Source organism: Scyliorhinus torazame, chromosome 5, assembly GCF_047496885.1.
Source record: "Scyliorhinus torazame isolate Kashiwa2021f chromosome 5, sScyTor2.1, whole genome shotgun sequence".
NCBI lineage: Eukaryota > Metazoa > Chordata > Chondrichthyes > Carcharhiniformes > Scyliorhinidae > Scyliorhinus > Scyliorhinus torazame.
Genome location: NC_092711.1, coordinates 244,797,567 through 244,817,562, shown reverse-complemented (window position 1 = coordinate 244,817,562; position 19,996 = coordinate 244,797,567). Strand labels below are relative to the sequence as shown.

The 19,996-nt window shown below is 45.4% G+C and overlaps 1 protein-coding gene and 1 pseudogene across 3 annotated transcripts in view; one reads left to right on the top strand and one right to left on the bottom strand.

Annotated features, from left to right (window-relative positions):
• Nucleotides 1-19,996, bottom strand: part of LOC140420998 (group XIIA secretory phospholipase A2-like) — a 227,093-nt gene that overhangs the window by 137,373 nt on the left and 69,724 nt on the right. The window lies entirely within an intron of this gene.
• On the top strand, nucleotides 959-3,558 carry LOC140422571 (uncharacterized; annotated as a pseudogene).

Genomic DNA, 19,996 nt, shown 5'->3' with positions numbered 1-19,996 from the left:
ACCAGTGAGGATAAATGGGAGGAGGAGCTGGATGAGGGCCTCTGGGCCGATGCCCCAGGCAGGGTGAACTCCTCATCATGTGCCAGGCTCGGATTAGTCCAGTTTAAGGTGGTGCATCGGGCGCATATAACGGCAGCAAGAATGAGTAGGTTTTTTGGTGTGGAGGACAGGTGCCCGAGGTGTGCAGGGAGTCCGGCGAATCATGCCCATATGTTTTGGGCATGCCCGGCGCTTAAAGGATTGCAAGCGTGATGTCTAGGGTTTTGGACGCTCTGATGAAGGCGAGTCCAGCGGTAGCGATATTTGGGGTGGCGGAGGATCCGAGAGTGCAGGAAGGGAAAGAGGCCGAGGTACTGGCCTTTGCCTCCCTGGTAGCCCAGAGACGGATTTTGTTAATGTGGAGGGACTCGAAACCCCCGACTGTGGAGACCTGGGTTAGCGATATGGCGGGGTTCCTCAGCCTGGAGCGAATAAAGTTCGCCTTGAGAGGGTCCTTGATGGGCGTCTCCCCGTGGTGGCAACCTTTACTTGACTTTCTAGGGGAGCAGTAAGTGTCAGCAGCAGCATCCTGGGGGGGGGGGGGGGGGGGAAGAGGGGGTTCAGGTGGGGAGGTACTGTTGATATAATGTGAGTTGGGCATGGAGACAAAACCCACCTTGTTCTGTTTAAAGAAAATTTTAAAATTCTGTTTTGTAAGTAGTTTTATTGTAAGCTTTGGGCTATGCTTATTGTTATTTTTATTACTATCTGTATTTCTATTTTTGTTATGTAAAAACTCTGATTGGAAAAACTTTAATAAAACATTTATTTTTAAAATAATTTTTTTTTAAAAAAAGAGGTTACCAGTGGACAGAGTAGACTTACTTTTGGAGAATCATTTCGCGGGAGTGATGGTTGTAGCTTCACAATGATTCCAGAGAGTTCGAGGGAAATACTGTGGATAGTGCATGAGATATCAATGGCACCACATGTGAGAATTCAGAAAATTCATTTGGCATTAAATGAATCAAAGAAAGAAATGTTGAAAGACATGAATCACGCACCGAATGACAATGGTAGTGAATCTGATTCTGCTGATACTGATGAGATTATCTCTACAAGAATGAGCCCTCTTGGAGGTTTGACAAAGATAAAATCTAGCAGAAAACCTGATTCTGAGAACTCCAAGACTGAAGGTGGTCTGAAGAAAGAGGAGTCCAAATTTAATAGTAATGACATTGATGAAGATTCAGACGAGAGTTCTGAATCCGATTTGGATTCTGATTATGAAGAAATGATAAACAACTGATAATAGACCTGTCAATAACTGATCTTGAACAAGTAATTCTTCCAAAGCTAAGGAAGAACACAGTGAATTGGAAAAAGAAAGTGAATTGGACTTTCCTAAATGTAACTTGTTACAACTCCATAATGCCGTAACTCCATTTCCATCCACTTCAGGAGCAAATATTTCCCAGAGCATGTCTGTCTTGAACGAAAATATACATAATAGTATTACATCAGCACAGTAGCATAGTTTGGCAGCACAATAGCACAGTGGTTAGTGTGGTGAACCACTGTACACCTGTATTAGGGGATGTAAGGTAGGACCTGTACTACAGGTTCACCGGTAGCCCCTGCCTGCTGGCTCCGCCCAAGAGGAGGAGTATAAATATGTATGTCCTCCATTCAGCTGCCATTTCGCCAGCTGCTGTCGGAGGCCACGCATCTTACTGCAATAAAGCCACAGTTGTACCCAATCTGAGTCTTTGTACAATTGATCGTGCATCAGTTAGCACTGTGGCTTCACAACGCCAGGGTCCCAGGTTGATTCCCGGCATGCGTCACTGTCTGCATGTTTTCCTCGTGTCTGCATGGGTTTCCTCCGAGTGCTCCGGTTTCCTCCCACAAGTCCCGACAGATGTGCTGTTAGGTGAATTGGACATTCTGAATTCTCCCTCTGTGTACCCGAACAGGCGCCGGAATGTGTCAACTTAGGGCTTTTCACAGTAACTTCATTGCAGTGTTAATGTATGCATACTTGTGACAATAAAGATTATTATTATCAGCTCTTCAGGATCAGAACAGCAATGACTGTGAAATGACAGCAAACGAACAACTGATTATCCCATCTCCTTTTAAAGATCCACAGTGCCTCTTCAAGGTAAAGGAAGCAAATAGCAAAGGAGATGAAACAATTAGTGATCAATTCCTTTTGAAAATGAAGAGGAAGGGAGACGAAGAACCATGCAGTGATTCTGCAACCAAATCTGTTAATAAAAAACAACACTCATGGAACCAACAGTTTGCTATCCTCTGACTCCCGTAATGATGTGAAATGTAGTTGCATGTCACCACCATTTAAAGAAGCAATGTCTCTTACCATAGAGCCATAGACTTCCTACAGCGCAGAAAGAGGCCATTCAGCCCATCAAGTCTGCACCGACCTCTGAAAGAGCACCCTACCTAGGCCCACTCCCCCACCCTATCTCCGTAACCCTGTAACCCCACCTAAGCTTTGGATGCGAGGGGGCAATTTTGCATGGCCAATCCACCTAACCTGCACATCTTTGGGCACTAAGGGGCAACATAGCGTGGCCAATCTACCTAACCTGGTCATCTTTGGACACTAAGGGGCAATTTATCATGGCCAAACCACCTAACCGGCACATCTTTGGACTGGGAGGAAACCGGAGCACCTGGAGGAAACTCATGCAGACATGGGGGAACGTGCAAACTCCACACAGACACACACCCAAGGTCGCAATTGAACCTGGGCCTGGCGCTGTCAATGTCCTGGTGCTAACCACTCTGCTATCATGTGCCCTGAATCTTCAATTCAACGCATTCACCATGGACACTCCTTGCCATAGGCTTCACCTTGGTATATCTGAAAGTAAAGAAGAAAAGTTGAAATCAGGAAGCACAAATTGTATAAGTCCGTATTATTAAATGGAGATAAAAGCTGTAATTACGACAACTCCAATGAAGTGATAAAAGCTGTGAAACAAAGAATGGTGCATATCATGCAAACCAACTGCGAAGATTGAACCCTCCGCTTTACGTGTTGCTGAAAGTAACCATGTGAAGGAAAAGGGAGAATATAAAGCTGGAGGGGTTGAAAAGTGTTTATTGATTAAAAATGGAGCAAATATTTCCCTCAGCATTGACAATACTACTTGTAGTTTGGCTACAAAAGATCCTCGAAATTTGGATAAAAATTTATTGGACAATCAGAAAACACTGGCTGCATTACACGAGAGACAGAAGGAGTCAGAAATACAGCAGAAACTCATTCAAGGGGTTGTCTCCAATTTGGACAGTCAGAAACCTGACAAAGGGAAGCAAGTTGTCTTTGATTTTGAAGAAAAAAGTGAAAACAAGGCACTGTTTGAAGATATCAGAAAGCGTTCTAAAACCAAAGATGCACAACTACCAGCAGAAGAACAGAATGAAGATCTAATAAAGATAGTGAAAAAATATAGGCAGATTTGTAGGGAAACACCAAGGTGCACTATGTTACCTAGTCATGATGCAGACATAGGAAACGACAAACGAATAAAGCTTTATCTGTCTTGACGAAAACCATGGAGACTGGCTCAGTTAGACTCTGAAATGCAGTGTATGTTGGATATGTTACGGAAACAGGCAAAAACGCTAAGGTCCACAGAATACCAAAGTAGAATTTGGGAGATTGAAGGCCATATTAATGAGCGAGCCAGTGCTGGCTGCCCCAGACTTTTCCAGACCATTTAAAATGGCTTCAGATGGCAGTGACCTGGGGATAGGGGCAGTGCTACTATAAGACGATGATGCAGGAATGGAGACACCAGTAGAATATTTTTCAAATAAACAAAATCCTTGCCAAAGAAAGTATTCCACCATTGAAATGGAAGACTTGGAATTAGCCCTTCAGCACTTTGAAGTATGTGTCCGGCATGGCAAGAAACAAAGTTTAGCTTATACGGACCAGAATTCGCTTGCGTTTATATAAAAGTTTAAATCCCGGACGCAAGACTATTCATTTGGAGTTTATTATTACAACTGTTCAATGTTAAAATTATACACATCCCTGGAAATAATAATGTGATAGAGCGGATACTTTGTCACAGTAACGGCTGACTAGTTACCAATGTAAAGACTGGGAAGGGAACATATATAATGGGGATGGATGAATGGATATATGTTTGTGATTTATGTTTTGCATACCTTATACGCCGTGCCCTGAAGTTTCTTTCATTTTATGAAGGGAGGCATGATTTCTTTATTTCCCATTTTTTTATTTTACTTGTTATCATTTTGACCCATGGACGCTTAATGGATATATATCTTTAAATTGAGCAATGGAAGTGTGGAACTCCAAAGTTACAAAAGAGAACACTGTGCCAGCCTTCAGGCAGCAGAACTCAGACTTTTCGGCACCTGAGAGATCGGTGGGACTCCATTCAATTGGTTGGCTGGTGGCCAATAAATTGGCCAAAAAAATATATTCTGCCTGGTAATGGGCGGCGATTGGGTCCTGTCCGAATGGGAGGAAGGGCAGTCGGGTCCCGGGTGGCTCAGAGGAAAGAAACTGCTGTCTCTCGCCTTTGTTTTCTCCAGCAAAGCTGTAAGAAGTCTTACAACACCAGGTTAAAGTCCAACAGGTTTATTTGGAATCACAAGCTTTCGGAGCACAACTCCTTCATCAGGTGATCATCACTCACCTGATGAAGGAGCTACACTCCGAAAGCTTTATCTGGTGATTCCAGATAAGCCTGTTGGACTTTAACCTGATGTTGTAAGTCTTCTTACTGTGCCCACCCCAGTCCAACACTGGCATCTCCACATCATGGGCAGAAAAGCTGTATAGCTACCATATTTCTGAAACTGCAGAGACCTGAATGAAGCTACAGTGACAATCATTACAGTTTGGAAACAGAAACCTCAAACTGAAAGCCTGGTCTGAAGAAAGGTGTGTTAGAAAAAGCCATCGAAACCAAAGACTCTTATCCCTTCTACTTTTATCATTACTTTTCACCCCTCTTTTTCTCTCCGTGTTCGTCTGTCTTGTGTGTGTGTGTAGAGGATGGGGTGAGTTTATGTGGGAGGGTGATAAGAATTAGATAATAGTTTACCTATATTAGCTGCTGCGTGTTTAATTATAGTTCTTGTTAATAAGAAAATTAATTGTGTTTAAAATCACAAACCTGGTAGATATTGGGCAGCTAAGGGCCAATGACTTTAGGTATTTCTCTAAAATTTATTTATTAATGTCAATTGTGCTGCGACTCAGGGTCAAGTGGGGCTGAAATTGACTACGCACTAGCCCAGGGGGTCGTAACACCTTCCGCCTTAAAACAAAAATGAACCAGCAATATAATAAGCTGACTTCATTTTTCAAAGCCTTTTCAACTAAATATACTATTTACCACTAAACACTACTCTTTCATTCTAAAATACAAATCTTGTCATATTCATACATGCAAATTTATCATAATTATAGTCCATTTTATTCTTTCTTTCTGAATTTTTTTCCTGGTCCAAAATGTTTTGAACATCATCATCATGCTGTTACTGCAGTTTGAGCTTGTGCTCATGAAATTTTCCTTCCAAAATCTTTGTCTTCATCTCTAACTCTCATGAATTTGAACGAGAGATGCTCATTGCAGAATGTGCTAAAAGTTCCCAGACTTGCTTCTGGTAAAATTGGAGACAGAGGTATTGGTTTCTCCTCTTAAGTATCTTCTCCAACGATGTTAGTATTCTATATATAGGTCCCATTTCAGTCTGCTTCTTTCAATAGCAAAAAGTCAATTTCTCCAGACTTTCCAGATTAAGCCTCCAACACGACAGAATCAATCTCTTCCCCTGTCAAAGGGAATGCTGTACTTCTTCAGTATTGAAGGTGGTATGAGAGTCATTTTGTGACAAAGAAATGCATCATAGCCTTGAGAACTGACTGGAAAGAAGCCTTTTTTAGTTGTTCAAGCCTTTTCCCATGTTCTGGAGTATTGCATACCCGAGTAGCCATTTCTCCATAATCAATCCGACAAAATGTGGCAAACTTAGTTGATTCCGTAACTCAAATTTCTTGCTCAAGTTCTGCTACAACTGGCCTGTAACTTCCTGTAGGATACACAACTTCAGTCGTGGTGCGCTGCACATGTGCGGCGTGACGACCTGGAAGTGTGAGCATAATTGCATGCATGCTGCAAGCGCACGGCTTGAAGCCCTGCGCTGTGCTGGAGCTACTGAACGAAAAATCCAGTTACAGCGCTAACTTGGACCACTTGCCCCAGTGTTAGGTGAGTTTTTACACCTTTTTGTTTGCGCTTTTATTTTTTTGTCTAACAGAGACAGTAGACAATGGGGGACATTCTTTTGGTAGATTAATGTTCTGTATTATTAGTGTTTAGCATTTATAAATGTTTAAAATGCAATTAAAGTGAAAGGGAGATATATTGGGCTGGATTCTCCAATCCCCGATGCCAAAATCGCGTTCAGCGATGGGGCGGAGAATCCCCGATGACAACAAAATTGGGGGTGGCGCTGTTTTTGCAGTGCTCCACCCCCTGAAAAGCGGCATACTCTAGGAGTACGCCGAAAGCCGTATCCACGTATGCCCTGTGATGCTCCGTCCCCGACTGGCTGAGTTCCCGACAGCGTGGGACACGTGTGGTCTCACCCGTCTGGAACTCAGAGTGGTGGCTGCCGACTCAGTCCAGCGCCGCCACAGTCGGGGGAGGGCCGATCCGCGGGCGGGGTTTTTTTTATTCGGGGCTGAGGGCACCGTGGGGGACGTTCCGGGGCACGCGAGCCAGCCGAAGAGGTGAACTATTTTTGCGGTCCGGGTCTGCCATGAAGCAAGCGCGGCCACTGCGCGCTGCAGGCTGCCGCCGTGCGCATGCGCGCCACGGGCCCGGCTATGCTCCGGGCGATATCAGAGCTCGATGTTGTCTGGCTGCTCTCCTCCCCCTCCTCCCCCCTTCCCTCCCTCCCCCCCTCCCCCCATCTCCTTCCCTTCCCTCCCCTCCCCTCCCCTCCTTTGTCCTCCTCCTGTTTGGGATGCTTCCTTGAGAAGGGTGAATAAGATTTGCTTTGGCAATCGGGACTCTGACATCCTAAGCATATGGGCGGCCCAGCGGAGTTGGTTTTGGATGATCATGACCTCAATACTGGTGCTATTGACTCTTTCAAAAACACTAATGTTAGCATGTCTGACCTCCCAGCTGATTCAGAGTTGAAGTACATTTGGATTTTGCAATTTATTTTAAGCTTTGTTTTTTAAGATTCTCCTTGATGTAATGTGCATCCTTACAAGCCTCAGTAATTCTTCAAATGCTTTAACAAAGTTTAATCCCTTAGTTGATATATGCAAGCCTCCTGTAAGCTAATGTGGACAACATGGTCGCACAGTAGTTAGCACAGTTGCTTCATAGCTCCAGAGTCCCAGGTTCTATTCCCAGCTTGGGTCACTGTCTGTGCGGAGTCTGCACGTTCTCCCGTGTCTGCGTGGGTTTCGTCTAGGTGCTCCAGTTTCCTCCCAGAGTCCAAAGATGTGCAGGTGAAGTGGATTGGCCATGCTAAATTGCCCATAGTGCCCAAAAAGGTCATGTGGGGTTGCTGGGTTATGGGATTGGCGTGGAAGTGTGGGCTTTGGTGGGATGCTCTTTCCAAGGGCTGGTGCAGAGCCGATGGGCCAAATAGTCTCCTTCTGCACAGTAAATTCAGTGATTCTATGATCTCTCTGACGGGTATTGTAGCGAATCAATCAGCCAGCCCTAAGAGTGTACTGTCAAAGGACATCCCAAAATGATGTCAGAGGAGCTGTGTGCCAGGACACTGCACTTCAGCAGCTGCTGCTTTTGGACTTTGAGCTTGTAACATTAACAATTGATATGTCAAAACCCTCCCCTCCAACCCCTCTTCTCTCCCTCCTCTCTTTACAAATAGACAGACCCATTGTCTCTATGTGGAAAAATATATTTTATTGACCGTTGTGTTTAAGTGAGAAATATATTTTATTGCAAGAAATTTGTAAAAGTTGAGGTAGTTTTATGTCATTGTTCAGCTGATAAAGTTAAATGTTATGTTAAATGTTAATTGCTTTCAAAGGTTTGTATGTATAAAATTATTTTTGTTAATAAATGTATTACATTAAACTTTACAAGCTTCTACAAATGTCTTACTGAAATATCAGAACATAATATTTAACTGTGATAATTATAAATGAATAAGATAATTGAAGTAAACAAGTCAGAAACATGTTTAACGTGGGTAACACAGTGGCATACTAGTTAGCACTGTTGCCACACAACACCAGGGATCCAAGTCTAATTCGGACCTTAGGTGATTGTGTGGTGTTTGCACATTCTCTCTGTGTCTGCATGTGTTTCCTAGAACCATGGAATAGGACCATAGAATTCCTACAGTGCAGAATGAGGCCATTCGGCTCATCAAGTCTGCACCAACCCTCTGAAAGAGCACCCTACCTAGATCCACTCCTCCGTCCTAGCAGCAGAACTTAACCTGTACATTCCTGGACACTAAGGGGCAACGTAGCATGGTCAATCCACCGAACCTACACATCTTTGAACTGTGGGAGGAAACCAGAGCGCACAGAGGAAACTCACGCAGACACGGGAGAACGTACAAAGTCCACATAGGTGGTCACTCAAGGTCGGAATTCAACCCAGTTCCCTGGCGCTGTGAGGCAGCAGTGCTAACCACTGTGCCATTGTGCCGCCGCCGTTACTTCCGGGTGCTTCGGTTTCCTCCTTGATGAAAGTCTGCCCATTTTTCTCATCTGCCTGAACATGTAAAGGTCTCCACTTTCCCATTAATACATTATTTCTAATGTAAGAGTACTCAGATATACATTCAGATTCTATTCCTGTACATAGTTTCTGATACAAATGTTTTATCTCTAAATCCTTCTGTTGTAACTCTACCAACTTTGCTGAACTAAAGATATCAGCTTCATCCTCCATCTGCTCTTGTCCTTTATCAACAATCTGGTCAAAGATTTTTCCGGATAACTGAACCGCAGCCTCCTTATCTTTGATTCTTGATTTCGCCTCCTCCTGTCTCAACCTATGGCTTTATGATCCTGTTACCACACAATCTGGAACCACCCGAGGAAATGCACCGGCTTTTCAACCATAGTAGATATCTCTCCGACCTGTGATCCAGCTCTATCACTCCTACCTGTGATCCAGCTTTATCCTAGGTATCTCACTACCCAGGATAAACTCTACCCCTGAAAAAGATAAGTTCTCTGTTACTCCTACCACCATTTCACCAGACTCTCTAACCTTACATTATATAATGGAATACTACTCACTTCACCATTAATTCTACATATTACCATCCTTTCTAGCAATAATCCTTCCAAACTACTTATCTCCTTATCTCTCACCGTTAAAGATTGACTTGCTCATGTATCCCTCAGGATTTTAACCTCCTTACCTACTCCACCTTGTACGCTTGAGTAAACTTTACCCTGACAAATAAGGGGCGAAATTCTCCCCCAACGGCACGATGTCCGCCGACTGGCGCCCAAAACGGCGCCAAACAGACGGGCATCACGCCGCCCCAAAGGTGCGGAATGCTCCGCATCTTTGGGGGCCGAGCCCCGACATTGAGGGGCTAGGCCGGCGCCAGAGGGATTTCCGCCCCGCCAGCTGGCGGAAACGGCATTTGTTGCCCCGCCAGCTGGCGCGGAAATGACATCCCCGGGCGGCGCATGCGCGGGAGTGTCAGCGGCCGCTGAGAGTTTCCCGCGCATGCGCAGTGGGGAGAGTCTCTTCCGCCTCCGCCATGGTGGAGGCCGTTGCGGAGGCGGAAGGGAAAGAGTGCCCCCACGGCACAGGCCCGCCCGCGGATCGGTGGGCCCCGATCGTGGGCCAGGCCACCATGGGGGCACCCCCCGGGGTCAGATCGCCCCACGCGCCCCCCAGGACCCCGGAGCCCGCCCACGCCGCCTTGTCCTGCCGGTAAATACCTACTTTAATTTACGCCGACGGGACAGGCAATTTCTCGGCGGGACTTCGGCCCATCCGGGTCGGAGAATTGAGCGGGGGGCCCGCCAACCGGCGCGGCCCGATTCCCGCCTCCGCCCAATCTCCGGTACCGGAGACTTCGGCAACCGGCGGGGGCGGGATTCACGGCGGCCAATGGCCATTCTCCGACCCACTGGGGGGTCGGAGAATGACGCCCATGATCTTTTAAAAGGCCTGATGTCTGCTTATCAACCAACCTCTGAACAGGCTGTCCACACTTTTTCACCTCTTTTGTGACTTTAATAAACTCCACTTGCTTATCCTATTTTAAATAGTCTATCCTCCCAGTGCTTTTCATAAGCCACCAATACTGTGACTTTGTCCAACTTTATTACAATGAAAGCATCTGAGTTTTCTTATCTCTCTTTCACTCTCATAAATTTCCTTGTTAACCTGAGGCAAAGAATCTGTAGTATCTCCAACTATACCTCCTTTGCCTTGATCACCTGTGGAGTTTTCAATTCCCCAGTTTCTATCCTTCACAGACTGAAAGTGATGTTGAAAACTAAACTTTGATTTATAAATTAATTCAAAATTGTCTGTCATTTCTGCTGTTTGTCTTGTAGTCTTAACCTTTTTCTCTTCCACATGAGTTCTCATGATTGCAGGAAGAGAATCTTTAAATTCCTCCAGATAGCCATTTCCTGAAGAGATTCATACGTTCTATTTTTAATACTCTTATCCGCCTATCAAAATTATTTTGTTTGATTCTTTCACCTTTTATACACATCTGACCTTGTTCTTTCCTTATATTTCTAAACATCTGTCTCTAGGCTTCTGGCACTAGTTCACCTGCACTTAAAATGCAGGTGAACTAGTGCCAGAAGCCTCGAGACAGAAGTTTAGAAATATAAATGGCATCGTGATCCTTAGATACCTCCTCTGACAATGATGCAAACACTTCACTAGCTCTACCTACTAGTTTTGATTGAATCAACAATACCCACATGGTTTTTGGCCAATTCAATTGTTTAGCTATTTTCTCAGAAGTGATGAAAAAAATACTTACGTGCCTTTCTCGTCTAACTTTGGCAGTGCTTGAACATATTTAAACATAACCCCAATAGGTTTTTGACTGGGAAGGGTTACTCCACCCTCTTGACTTTCCTTACTGCTGCCTTTAACTCCAATCTTTTAACTTGGTATACTCCTTCTCTCCCCTTTTCCCTTTCTTATATTGCTACTCTGTCCATTTCCACAACAAGTTTCTTCATTTCAATTCCTTCTGAAAAGCTCTTTCTATTTCTTTTTGCTGCATTTCTGATTGTTTCATTTGTAATTGAATTTGAGCTAATTCCACTGATTCTTGCCTCGAACCAGACTGTGTTCCTGGCATCTCTTCCAAATTTAAATGCTGAGGGATCGCTTCAATTATCTCTACCTTTCTCGCCACTGCAGATAGATTCAACTGCAACTTGCCTGCCAATTCCAAATGTTTTAAGAACATAGAACAAAGAACAAAGAAATGTACAGCACAGGAACAGGCCCTTCGGCCCTCCAAGCCCGTACCGACCATGCTGCCTGACTAAACTACAATCTTCTACACTTCCTGGGTCCGTATCCCCCTATTCCCATCCTATTCATGTATTTGTCAAGATGCCCCTTAAATGTCACTATCGTCTCTGCTTCCACCACCTCCTTCGGTAGCGAGTTACAGGCACCCACTACCCTCTGTGTAAAAAACTTGCCTCGTACATCTACTCTAAACCTTGCCCCTCTCACCTTAAACCTATGCCCCCTAGTAATTGACCCCTCTACCCTGGGGAAAAGCCTCTGACTATCCACTCTGTCTATGCCCCTCATAATTTTGTAGACCTCTATCAGGTCTCCCCTCAACCTCCGTTTAACTATCTTTTGTAACCCACCCCGGGTTATTTCTTTATCACCCAGGAAACTCTTTGCCTCTGAAAGAGCTATTTTATGAGTCACTCCCTATCAAACTGACAGTGTATCAACACCTGAAAGCAACAGTTCCCCAGACTTGCTGTGTTTACATTCAATAACCCCAAGCCAAACAAGGAATTATACTTTTAAATCCCTCCAAAAGAGCCCCCAATTGTTATGGAGCCTGACCAGAACGCCAATTGTTTGTTAAAATCCCAAACTAGAACCCATCATTTCTTTTGGTAAAACTGTGAGGAAATGTTACTGCGCCACAGGAGTGATAACACTGACCAGCAGACAGCTTTTATGGTAAAATAAACTTTAGTTTGAACATAGAATTAAATGCATTAACAACAACAAAATAACTGTTACAGAATTTTACTTGTTCTCTCACCCTGCCTCTATATATTTATATATTGCAACGAATGTAAAGGCCCTTCCTGGGGATTCCCTTATTTCCCATTTCTTTATTTTTGCTGTTATTATTTTGATTTTTGGAAGCTGAATGGACATATATCTTTAAGTTAAGCAGGGGAAGTGAGGAGTTCAAAACTTACAAAATAGAACACTGTTGGACAGCAGAGGTCAGACTTTTTAGCATCCAAGAGATTGGTGGGACTCGGTTCGATTGGTTGACTGGTCAATAAATTGGCCAAAAGGCTGTATTCTACCCGGGTGGTGATTGAGTCCTTCCTGAGTGGGATGATTTTCAGAGAGCCAGGGCAAGCGGTTGGAGTCCTGGATGTTCAGAGGAAAGAAGCTGCTCTCTCTGCCTCTCTCTCTCTTGTGTTCTCTTCAGAAAACCTGCTGTACTTTTGAAACTGCAGAGACCTAAATGAATCTACAATGAAAACCATTACAGACTGGAAACAGAAAACCTTGAACTGAAAGCCTAGATTGAAGAAAGGTGTGCTGGAAACAACCATCTGAAACAAAGACTCTTATCATTTTACTCTACTAATTAAACATCCCTCGTCTCCCCCGTGTTTGTCTGTCTTGTGTATGTGTATAGGGGGTGGGGTGAGTTTAAGTGGGGGAGTTCGGAATTAGATAATATTTAATTATAGTTACTGTTATTAGTAAAATGAATTGTGTTTACATTTACAAACCTGGAGACTGTAGTTATTGGGCAGCCAAGGGCCAAAGACTTTGGGTGTTTTTCAAACAATAATTTATTAATTTCAATTGTGTTGCGACTCCGGGTCAAGTGGGGCTGGAATTGACCACGCAGTGGCCCAGGGGGTCGTAACATTAAGCAAACCAATATCTTTTGAATGTCATTCATAGATAAAGGTGACAACAAGGGTTTCCACTTGCGTATATTGGTACAGTCATTTAGAGAGTGTCCTTTAATAGCAAACTGAACCCTGTGTGTCCAGCTTGCTGTTCCAGAAGCAACTGGCAAACCTGGCCCCTCCCATTAACTATGCCACCTACAATCCTAAAGCACACCACATTCTTGTGTCTTGTTACAAAACATTACATTGCCGCTGCAAAAATCAATTATTCTCTCCCTTTATAATCACAGAACAAATATTAAATACAAACTTTAAAATATGAAAATTTCTCACATTCCTCACACTAATTGATTTTTTTTCTTCCAATTAAACGGAAATTTAGCATGGCCAATCCACCTACCCTGCACATCCTTTGGGTTGTGGGGGTGAAACCCACGCAAACACGTGGAGAACATGCAAACTCCACGCGGACAGTGACCCAGGGCCGGGATCGAACCTGGGACCTCTAATTAAATTGAATTTTGAATTACTCTAACAATATGATAAAAGCACTTGATGAATCATCCACATACCATAAGCTGTCTCGTGGGTAAAGTCATGCAATTAAAATCAGTATTTCAAAACAAAACCAGAGCTTGCTGGGAAGTGGATTCCCACAAAATGATCCAAAAGGTGAACTTCCCTTTTAAAAACCTGTGTTTCATGCCTCAATACCAGGCACTGTGCAAAATGATGTACCCAATAGGATTTTCCACATGTGGTATGTTGTATATTTAAACAATACAGATTTGCTACTGAAAGATATCATAGAAAAAACACTGGATAAATGTAGGACTCTGCTGTGTCGTGTTGGGTGCTCTGCTACACAGACGAACCAACACGGTTGCAGATGGTACAACTCTGTTTTATTACTAACAATAACAACATCTGTAAACTTGTAACTGTGGTTTGTTCATTGCCCTTTAACCTGTGGACCCAGCCCTTACACTATCTTGGAGAGGCACTCAGCACATGGTGAATGTCTGAGTGGCTTGCTGTGAGCTCTGTGCCCTGAGCTGTCTCCTGCTGGAATGAGCGGGAACTGTGGTGTTCCCCGTTTTAATAGTGCGTGTGCCCTTGCTTCTGATTGGCTGTGATGTTGCGTGTGTGTTGATTGGTCCGTTGATCTGTCCATCAGTGTGTATGGGTGTTTGCACCATGATGTTTATCTGAATATCATGACATCCCCCCTTTTTAAAAAAATATGTGCCGATGTGTTAATAAATATAGATGTGTACTGAGCGCAGCTGAATGTGTGTGTGCAATATCTACAACACTATATACATAGGAAGGTGTCAGGTGCAACATAGCAACGAGGATGTACCATAAACAAAACAAGTGTAAACATCAAGCATCATAACGAACTCCTGTAACGACAAAAAGAGAAAAAGAGGTGGGAGGTTGGTACATTATGGTCAGTGGGAAACCGGAGGGGGTGCAGGTGGTATTAGTAAATGTGCATGCGCCAAATTGGGATGATGTGGAGTTTATAAAGAACAAAAGAACAAAGAAAAGTTCAGCACAGGAACAGGCCCTTCGGCCCTCCAAGCCTGTGCCGACCATGCTGTCCGACTAAACTACATTCTTCTACATAAAGAGGATGCTGGGGAAGATACTGGACTCGCACAGGTTGGTCATGGGAGGGGACTTCAACACAGTTATTGACCCTGGCTTGGACCGGTCAAGCTCGAAACCAGACAGGGTGCCAGCAATGGCAAAGGAACTAAAAGGGTTCATGGAGCTGATGGGGTGGAGGCGGTGGATCCATGGAGATTTGGGCAGCCAAGGGTGACAGAGTTTTCCTTCTACTCACACGTGCATAAAGTGTACTCCCGGATCGATTTCTTCATTTTGGGCAGGGCCTTACTGGCAGGGTGAACACGGGGTACTCGGCGATCACAATCTCAGACCATGCTCCGCACTGGGTTGACCTGCAGGTTAGTAAGGACAGTAACCAGCACCCGCACTGGAGGTTAGATGTGAGACTTTTGGTTGACGAAGGGGCGTGCGAGCGGCTGAGGAAATGTATTCAGAACTACCTGCAGGTCAACGACACGGGGGAAATTTCAGCAGCGACGGTCTGGGAAGCACTGAAGGCGGTGGTCAGAGGGGAGCTGATCTCGATACGGGCCCACAGGGAGAAGGTGGACAGGGAAGAGACGGACCGGCTGGTTAAGGAGATTGATAGGAAGTATGCGGAGACCCCAGAGGCAGGGCTTTTAAGGGAACTGCGGAGGCTACAGGTGGAGTTCGGCTTGTTAACCACAGGGAGGGCGGTGGAGCAGCTGAGAAAGGTGAGGGGGGCAATCTATGAGTTAGGAGAGAAGGCCAGCAGAATGCTTGCACAGCAGCTTAGAAAGAGGGAGGCAGACAGGGAGATAGGGAAAGTAAATGATGGAGCTGGGAACCTGGTTGGAGATTCAGCAGGGGTGAATAAGGCGTTTAGTGATTTCTACAGTAGGCTGTATCGATCGGAACCCCCTACGGGGCCGGAGGCACTTCTTCGAGGGGGCAGAATTTCTCAAATGTGGACGGAGAGCTGGTAGAAGGGCTGGGGGCCCCGATCGGGTTGGAAGAGATAGTGGAGGGTCTGAAGGTCATGCAGTCAGGTAAAGCCCCGGGGCGGACGGGTACCTGGTGGAGTTTTATAAAAAGTTCTCTGGGATATTGGGGCCAGTGTTGATGAGGATGTTCAATGAGGCAAGGGAAAGAGGGGTGCGGCCCCCGACAATGTCACAGGCCACGATTTTGCTGATTCTGAACCCGGAGCTGTGTGCGTCCGACAGGCCGATATCCCTGTTGAATGTGGATGCCAAACTGTTGGCCAAAGGCTTGTCCTCCAGGAGTGAGGATTGTGTTCCGGGCATTATTGGGGAGGATCAGACGGGGTTTGTTAAGGGTAGGCAGTTGGTGGCCAATGTAAGAAGGCTGTTAAATGTGATCATGATGCCCCCGGAAGGTAGGGAGGTGGAGGTCGTGATCGCAATGGATGCAGAAAAGGCTTTTGATTGGGTAGAATGGAATTATCTGTGGGAGGTACTGGGACGGTTCGGATATGGGCGGGGCTTTATTGACTGGGTCAGGTTGCTGTATCAGGCTCCTGTGGCAAGTTTACGGATGAATAGGACAACATCGGACTATTTTAGACTGCACCGGGGGACGAGACAGGGATGCCCCCTCGCCCACTGTTGTTCGCGCTAGCTATAGAGCCGTTGGCAATTGCTCTGAGAGCCTCAAGGGGCTGGTCCGTGGGGGGGGGGGGGGTAGTGGAGCACAGAGTCTCGCTCTATGCAGACGACCTGCTTCTGTATGTATCGGATGCATTAGAGGGGATGGAAGAATAAATCATGAGGATTCCAGGGGAATTTGGCCGGTTTTCGGGGTATAAGCTGAATATGGGGAAAAGTGAGATGTTTGCAATCCAGGCGAGGGGACAGGAGAAGCGATTGGGGGAGCTGCCGTTTAGATTAGTAGGGGGGAGCTTTAGGTACCTTGGCATTCAAGTGGCGCGGGAATGGGACTGACTGCATAAATTAAATCTGGCCCGGCTAGTAGACCAAATGAAGGACGATTTTCGGAGATGGGACCCGCTCCCGTTGTCATTAGCTGGGAGGGTGTAGACGGTGAAGATGACGGTCCTCCTGAGATTCCTGTTCGTGTTTCAATGTCTCCCCATCTTTATTCCGCGGTCCTTTTTTAAACGGGTCAACAAAGTGATCTCTGGCTTTGTTTGGGTGGGCAAGACCCCCGCGGGTAAGGAAGGTAGTGCTTGAGCGGAGTCGGGGAGACGGCAGGATGGCGCTGCCAAATTTTAGTAACAATTACTGGGCGGCGAATATAGCCATGATCAGGAAGTGGGTGGTGGGGGAGGGGTCGGCATGTGAGCGTATGGAGGCGGCTTCATGCAAGGGCACCAGTTTTGGGGCGTTGGTAACTGCGCCTCTGCCGTTCCCACCGGCACGGCACTCCACCAGCCCCGTGATGGTGGCGGCCCTGAGAGTCTGGGGGCAATGGAGGAGATATGTGGGACAGAGGGAGCATCGGTCTTGTCCCCAATCTGTAATAATCACCGGTTTGCCCCGGGAAGTATGGATGGGGTGGTTCCAGATATGGCAGAGAGCAGGGATTGAGAGGATGGGGGATATGTTCAGAGAGGGGAGCTTGCCGAGTATGGGGCGCTGGAGGAGAAGTTTGGGTTGGCGAGGGGAAACAAATTCAGGTATCTGCAGGTGTGGGACTTCCTACGTAAACAGGTGTCAACCTTCCCGCTCCTACCGCTAAGGGGGATTCAGGACAGGGTAGTTTCCAGAGGGTGAGTAGGAGAAGGGAGCGTCTCGGACATTTACAAGGAACTTATGGGGTCAGAGGAGACACAGACCAAGGAGCTGAAGCGCAAGTGGGAGGAGGAGCGGGGAGGAGAGACAGAGGATGGTTTGTGTGCGGACGCATTGAGTAGAGTCAACGCTACCGCAACATGTGCCAGGCTCAGCCTGATACAATTTAAGGTCGTTCACTGGGCTCACATGACAGTGACCCGGATGAGCAGATTCTTTGGGCTGGAAGACAGGTGTGCAAAATGTGCGGGAGGACCAGCGAACCATGTCCACATATTCTGGGCATGTCCGAAGCTTAGGGGATTTTGGCAGGGGTTTGCAGATGTCATGTCCACGGTGTTAAAAACAAGGGTGGTGCTGAGTCCAGAGGTGGCGATTTTCGGAGTGTCGTTAGACCTGGGAATCCAGGAGGAGAAAGAGGCAGACGTTCTGGCCTTTGCTTCCCTGGTAGCCCGGAGACGGATACTATTAGCTTGGAGGGACTCAAAGCATCCAAAGTCAAAGACCTGGCTATCGGACATAGCTTTCTCTGTTTGGAGAAAATAAAGTTCACCTTGAGAGGGTCACTGTTAGGGTTCGCCCGGAGGTGGCAACCGTTCGTCAACTTCTTCGCGGAAAATTAATCATCAGCAGAAGGGGGGGGGGGGGGGGTTAGTTTAGCTTAGAGTAGAGGGTTAATAAAGGTGGGACCTGTAAGGGAGGGAGATGGCTTTTGCATTATGTTTATAGTTTCATGTACATTGTTGATTGTGTTGTTGTTATAATACCAAAAAATACCTCCATAAAATGTTTATTAAAAAAACAGGAACCTTGGTGAGTTACTGCAATGCATCTTGTAGATGGTACACACGGCTGCCACTGTTCCTCAGTGGTGGAGGGTTTGAATGTTTGTGGAAGGGGGAGCAAATCAAGCAGGCTGTTTTGTCCCGGATGCTGTCAAGCTTCAGTTGGATCTGCACTCATCCAGGCAGTGGAAAGTATTCCATTACTTTCTGGACCTGTGCCTTGTAGATGGCGGACAGGCTAGGGACGTCAGGAGGTGAGTTACTCGCCGTAGGATTCCTAGCCTTTGACCTGCTCTGGTAGCCACAGTATTAATGTGTATGAATATGACAATATATGTATTTTAGAATGGAAGAATAGTGTTTAGTAATAAATAGTATATTAAGTTGAAAAGGCTTTGGAAAATGAAGTCAGATTTTCATATTGCAGGTTCATTTTTGTTTGGAGGGGGGAGGTGTAACTACCCCCTGGGCTAGTGCGCGGCCAATTCCAGCCCCGCTTGACCCTGAGTCGCACACATTTGAAATTAATAAATAATTCTTAGAGAAACACCCAAAGTCGTTGGCCCTTGGCTGCCCAATAACTAGAGTCACCTGGTTTGTAAATTTAAACACAATTAATTTTCTTTATAACAATAACTATGATTTAATGTTCAGAAAATACAACAGGGTAATTATTATATAATTCCTAAGCCTCCACTTAAACTCACCCAACCCTCTACATACACACAAGACAGACAAACAGAGGGGAAAGGCAGGGTGTAAAATAATGATAACAGTAAAAACGATAAGCGTCTTTGGTTCAGATAGTTGTTTTCTACCACACCTACCTTCAATTTAGGCGTTCCGTTTGCAGGTTCTGCTTTCAATCGGTAATGATTTTCGCTGTAGATTCATTCAGGTCTCAGTACAGCTCTGCAGCTTTTCAAGAGAGACAGAGAGCAGGTCCTTGCCTCTGAAAGTCCAGTATCAACTGTCCTTGGTTCTCTGAAAATCATCCCACTGGAGTAGAATCCAATCACCGCCTGTTACCGGGCAGAATACAGCTTTTTGTCCAGTTTATTAACCACCAGCTAGCCAATCGAACCGAGTCCCACCGATCTCTCAGGTGCGTAAAAGTCTGAGTTCCGCCATTCGAAGGCTAGCACAGTGTTCCCTTTTGTAACTTCTGAGTTCCTCACTTCCTCTCCTCAACTTAAAGATAACGGAAAAAATAAAGAAATGGGAAATAAGGAAATCAACAGGAAGGGCCCTTGCTCATGTCTTAACAAATGAAATGTTAAGCATCAATCTTTATTGTCCAATAAACCTGGTTAGTCCTTCTAAATTAGTGGTTATCCTTTTTGCCAATATGGTTATTACTTGACGAGAATTTTCTTACTCTGGGGTTTAGTATGCAGTCCGAACCCCGACACAAAGTATTCATTTGATACCTCAACTATGCCCTCTGCTTCCATGTGTAAATCCCCTTTTTAGACCCTAATCAGACTCACTCCTCCTTTTACCACCTTTTTACTAAAAGATTTATGCTTGTGCAATGCCTTTGAAACCATCTGACCAAAAAGACAACAATCTAAACTGTGGTGTCTCATTCCTGCAGGTATTTAAAAATATATATTTTTGAACTTCTCTTTTCTTTTCTTCCAATTAAGGGGCAATTTAGTGTGACCAATCCACTTACCCTGCACATCTGCATT